Raw genomic sequence first — 5,785 nt, forward strand, 5'->3', positions numbered from 1 at the left:
GAAAAGATGGGTTTTTACCAGTGCCCCCTCTTGAGGGTGGTGGTGAATGGAATCACAAGACTGTGCTGTTGCCTTCACTGTATCCCCTTACCACTTAAAAAATACAATTCTGGGGATGCCTGGGAGGCTCAGTGGTTGAGCATCTGCCTTTGGCTCAGGGTGTGATCCCTGGGTCGTGGGATCAAGTCCTGCATCAGGGTCCCCGAGGGGAGTCTGCTTCTCCCTCTGCCTATGTCTCTGCCTCTTTCTGTGTGTCTCTCATGAATAAATAAATAAAATCTTTTAAAAAATAAAATAAATAAAAAATACAATTCTGGATCTTTTCTTAAACACTATCTTTCAATATATATTATATGTTTTAAATAAACTGGGGCTCACCTAGACTAATCCTGGGAACATGGGTGAGAGGATCACTCCAAGCTGCACTCTCAGCTGTTTGGGCCTCGCTTGCAGAAGCTCCAGACTTCAGGGAGCAGAGACCAACTCCCCTGAGCTGTGCCCTGTCCAAATTTCTGACCTGCATAAACATGACATGGTTGTGTGTTGTGCCACTAAGCTTGGGTGCTTTGTTATGTAGCAATAGGTAACCAGAACATGGCGGAGTCTCCTAAATTTTAAAGGCAACAGCTAATTCAAGATTTAAAAACAACACCAGCAATACAATCATGTAGGCCAATAGTGTGCAAGCCAAATGCAATTGCTCAATTCATTTCATGAGACAGTAATTTGAGATTTCAGCTTAAGAAATTATAAATGAAAAAAAAAAAAAAGAACTTATAAATGGTAGGTGGCTGGTGACAAGGGAAAACCAGGAGGGTGGATGAGATGGCTCCAGGGAGAGGCAGCAGGCACAGTGCTTGGGGTGGGGGGTGCCCAGCATTATAGCAGTTTCCAAACAGTTGATATTGTATAAATGAGAGCGCTCACTGAGAGACCAGAATCTACTGGAATACATTGGATAAACCTGGACACACTGGCTTCTCATGCACCGTATCCTCAGGTCTCTCAGAATCTACACAAGCAAACCACTAATGGCTATTTTTAAAGCAGAAATACCAAAAATTTTCTTCCTGAAGGGAACCTCAGTCTGGAGGATCTCATTTGTTTCTCCGGGGAGCAGCCAAGTGCTGTCTGTGTTTTCTTAGTTTGAGTTGGGAGAAAACGCTGCGCTGGACAAGGCATGGGCCAATGCTGTAAGGATACTGGGCCATTGCAAACAGAACCCATGTAAATAAGGCTGCTTGGACCCAGGACAAACTCCTGTATGCACCAGCTCCATTCAACTCATGAGTAGCTTTGTTGTCCATCACCCTGGAACTGGGAAATCCATTGATATGAGCTTGCTGAGCAGTTACAGTTAGCAGAGTGAGAGCCACTCTTAGACACATGAAGTCCCAGAGTTAAGATGAGAGCTTACGACTCAGTCTTCTTATTTTATAGATTGGACAATCAATACCCAGAGAGGGGAAAGACCTGCTCAAGTTGCTCAGCCAGTTAATTAAAAAAAATTGAGGCCTCCGGCTCCGCAGTGTCCGCCATGGCCAAAGCCTACGACCACCTCTTCAAGTTGCTGCTCATCGGGGACTCGGGCATGCGCAAGACCTGTCTCATCATTTGCTTTGCCGAGGACAGCTTCAACAACACCTACATCTCCACCATTGGAATTGACTTCAAGATCTGCACTGTGGATATAGGAAGGAAGAAGATCAAGTTGCAGATCTGGGACACAGCTGGCCAGGAGGGATTCAAGACAATAACTACTGCGTATTACCGTGGAGCCATGGGCATTATCCTCATATATGACATCACAGATGAGAAATCCTTTGAGAATATTCAGAACTGGATGAAAAGCATCAAAGAGAATGCCTCAGCTGGGGTGGAGCGCCTGCTTCTGGGGAACAAGTGTGATATGGAGGCCAAGAGGAAGGTACAGAAGGAGCAGGTCATCAAGCTGGCTCGAGAGCATGGAATCCGATTCTTTGAGACAAGTGCCAAATCCAGCACGAATGTGGATGAGGCTTTCAGTTCCCTGGCCTGGGACATCCTGCTCAAGTCAGGAGGCCAGAGATCAGGAAACAGCCACAGCTTCCCCCGCCCCCCCCCACCCCCCCGGACTGACCTGAAACCCTATGATAAGAAGAACACCAGCAAGTGCTCCCTTGGCTGAGGACCCTAGGCCCAGAGGCTGAACCTCAGGGAGGCAGGGCTGTGGGTGGGCAGGGGAGAAACAGCAGGTGGGGCGGGGGAGGGGGTCTAGAGGAGGTAGATGGTGGAAGAGTAGGGAGCAAATGTAAAAGAAAATAGGAAGGGGAGAGGAGAGAAGATAGGACAGGGAAGGAGAGGCAAGGAGGAGAGAGAGGCAAACGAGCAGAAAGAGGTGAGGGGCAGGAAGAAGGGGAGGAGGAAACCACTGGTCCTGGGTGTCAGCCTTTCCCGGGACTTCAAGGGCAGACACAAATGTAAATAAAAAGTTGACTTGTTGTTGCTGAAAAAAAAAAATTGAAACTTCAACTCAGCTTGCCTGACTTCCACTGAGCAACGTACTCCTTTCCCTACGCTCTCACAATCTTTCTCTTTGACTTCATCTGAAGACCTTCAGTTTCGTTTGTTTCTTTCTTCATGATTTCAGGATTGGGTGAAGAAGAGTTTTCTAAAAAGCTTGAATTTTTCTAAGCCACAACTTCATGCTCACTTTCATAGTGTGTAGGAATGTCATAGAAGTATTTTATGTTGCCTTCCTAGCTCTAATGGCTACTGCTGAAGGGCTGAAGGGGGTGGGCTTATGTGGCCATATTTGGGCCACTGTACCCTATTTCCTACTCCCTTCTAATTCACAACTTCATGGACTAAAGAGAGCTGGCCTATCAGCTGGACAGCAAACTAGGACTCTGTCTCCTCCCTCAAAACTTGTTACTGCGAAACTCAGAAACCACAGATAGATGATAATGAGCATTTGAATTAAAAGGCTATATAGAGTAATAGCCATTACAGAGAAGTCTGTGCTGTGACATGGGAGTGGGGAGGGGAGACAAACCTGTGGGAAGAAGCAGAGGGAGAGATGTGCCGAGCAGGTGAAGGAGACCCAGCTTCCTGGGGCCTTGGGCAACCTGATGCCAATTCTGTGCCCACAGGGCCTAGCTGACCACTCTGTTCTTGTATCAGCTGGTCCTGAGAGTGAACGGACACATCAGACACAGCACCTTTCCTCAGTGGGCTCATAACCTAACAGTGGAGATAGAATATACAGCTGAGTATCTGCAAATTCTACTCTGGTGAGTCTGGAAAGGAATGGGATGGTTTATTTTAGAAGATCCCCACAATTCTGAAGACCAGCTAAGATCAAGAACACTGATGTTCCTTGCAGGTCCTCATTCCCTTGTATGCCTTGGCCACTGTCTACCTCTTGACCCTCATCTCTTTCCCAGGCCTGGTTCAGAATTTCGGCTTAGAACCGAGACTTTGCTGCTAATAAACACTTCCCCTTTTGGAGAGAGACTTTCCCTAAAATACAGAGGTGGGGAGAGGGACTTTCTCTAAAGTGCAAGGGTGCACAGGGTGCCCACACTCAGGGGTGTCCTCAGGAGGAGACTCAGTCCTGCTGCCCCCCAGCACAGGTCCCTGCTCTCAGCACTGTTTCTCCCCATGGGACAAACCCCTCTCTTTCCACTAAGAGCCTGTCCTTTCAGTGCCCCAAGAGTACCTTCTGTCCTCTGTTAGCACAGATGAGTTTCCTCAAGGGGCTGGGACAACAGAAAAGGAACTCTAGCACAGAGGGCAGAGAAGGTCACCACCTGGTTTCCACACCCTGGACTTCCCTTGGGCCCCACAGGGACGGCATAGGAGTAATCAGGTCTTTCTCAGGGGCTGCCCCGGGTCTTCTCCTGCCCCCCTGCTCCCCCTGCCCCTCTGCTGTTCATCAGACTGCTTCTCTGAGAAGCTCCACCCCCCTCCGTCTGGAGTCCTCGCTCTTTCCCTCAGAGAGGACCTCAAGCCCCTCCTCTCCATGTGTCTCTGTGGATCTGGGTTGTTTAGGTTAGAGGAGCATCCTGGACCTCTGAAAGACACAGGACTCTTGCCAGAGCTGCGTGAGGCAGTAAGGAGGGGAGCCAGCGCTCCTGGATGTGCTCCTTCATATCCAGTTTTCTCTGTGGCTGCAGGCCACAGTCCAGGGTGTGGACTTATTTTTATTTCTGGGTTTTTTTTTTTTTTTTTTTTTGAGCCTAATACTTAATGGGAACACCTACCTCAAGAATGGACACATTTTAGGGAAGCTGGCTAGTAGCATCTTAAGCTAAAATGAGCAAGTGTTTCCTTACTGAGCAAGACAATTTCTATGTCCTTGGAGCCGACAGCTCCTCTTAGGGTACAGACACCACTCAGCATGTGGTTTCTTCCTATTCACTGTGGCTTCCCTAACAATGAAGAAGCCAGAGCTTTTGGGTTGCTCTCTGTGACACCAGGAAAAGCATCCCACTCACATTTCTGATTCTTGGATCATCCCATTTTTCCAGACTCATTTCTTGCTCCTCCATCTTGCCTTTATTCTGTTCCTACTACCTTGAATGCTCTCGTCCTTTAACGCTTTACTATTCTGACTCCTGTCTAATCTCCTGAACATGACACAATATTTTCATTTCCCATACAGAACTCTGGTAGCCACTACCCAGCAAAAGAAAATTTGAATGTCTGCGGTAGCACCTCCCCCTGGAAACATCTCCTACCATCCTCCTCCCTCTAAGTGTCTCCCCTCTGCTTTTATAGATGCCACAACCACCTCCATGGTGCACGGACCACAGTCAAAGGGCCCGACGATGGAGGAGTTGTGCTTTAGCAGAGGCTTAGAGCAAAAAGGGTCAGGGCCAAAGAATAATACTGGGGAAACTCCAGCATGATTTTAGAAGTCCATATGGGAAGTGGTAGAGAATAGAGGATAATGGACTGAATGAGAGCTGAGAGAGAAGCCACATCCTGCACAGGTAGGCCAGATGGTGAAGGTGAAGGATTTCTCCATAGGGATAAAGCTGTCACAGAAACACTGAAGAGAGGAGGAGAAGGAGGGATGCCCAGTGGATGTCTTCAGTTCTACTGGGCCTGGGACTTCAAAATTTTTTTGAACTATAAGTTGTAAAAAGACAAACATTTTACTTTACAACATGGCAGACATATATCATACCTTCCTGGGGACAAGTTTTATAAAATATACATGAAGGGCACTGATATTTTCTGTTCTATTCTACTCCATTCTATTCTATTCTGTCCTACCCCATCACATCCCATCCCCATCCCACCTCACCCCATCCCCATCCCATCCCATCCCACCTCATCCTATCCCCATCCTACCCTAACCTAGTCCCATCCAGCCCCCCAACCCCCATCCCATCCCATTCCAACCCATCACATCCCCATCCCACCTCACCCCATCCTCATCCTATCTCATTCCACCCTGTCCCATCCCCACCCCATTCTACCTCAGCCAAGCCCAGCCCAGCTCATCTCACCTCATCCCATCCCCTTCCCACCCACACCCATCCCACCCATCCCATCCCATCCCATCCCATCCCATCCCATCCCACTCTCTTTCATTACAAAAATGCTGATAGACTCTATAAATTGATCCTATAAACCATTAACAGGTCTGAGCCACAGTTTGTGTGTGTGTATGTGTGTGTTCTTTTCCAACATTTTATTTTGAAAAAGTTAAGTCTGCAGAAAAATAAAAAGGAAAACAAGAACATAAATATACTCTTCATTTAGATTCACAAATTAACATTTTGCCACATCTGTG

The 5,785-nt window shown here is 47.6% G+C and overlaps 1 pseudogene; it reads left to right on the forward strand.

The window, feature by feature from the left end:
- The first annotated feature begins 803 nt into the window (after window positions 1-803).
- Window positions 804-2,201, forward strand: LOC144311222 (ras-related protein Rab-13 pseudogene; annotated as a pseudogene).
- Window positions 2,202-5,785: the final 3,584 nt, after the last annotated feature.

Source organism: Canis aureus, chromosome 3, assembly GCF_053574225.1.
Source record: "Canis aureus isolate CA01 chromosome 3, VMU_Caureus_v.1.0, whole genome shotgun sequence".
Lineage (NCBI taxonomy): Eukaryota > Metazoa > Chordata > Mammalia > Carnivora > Canidae > Canis > Canis aureus.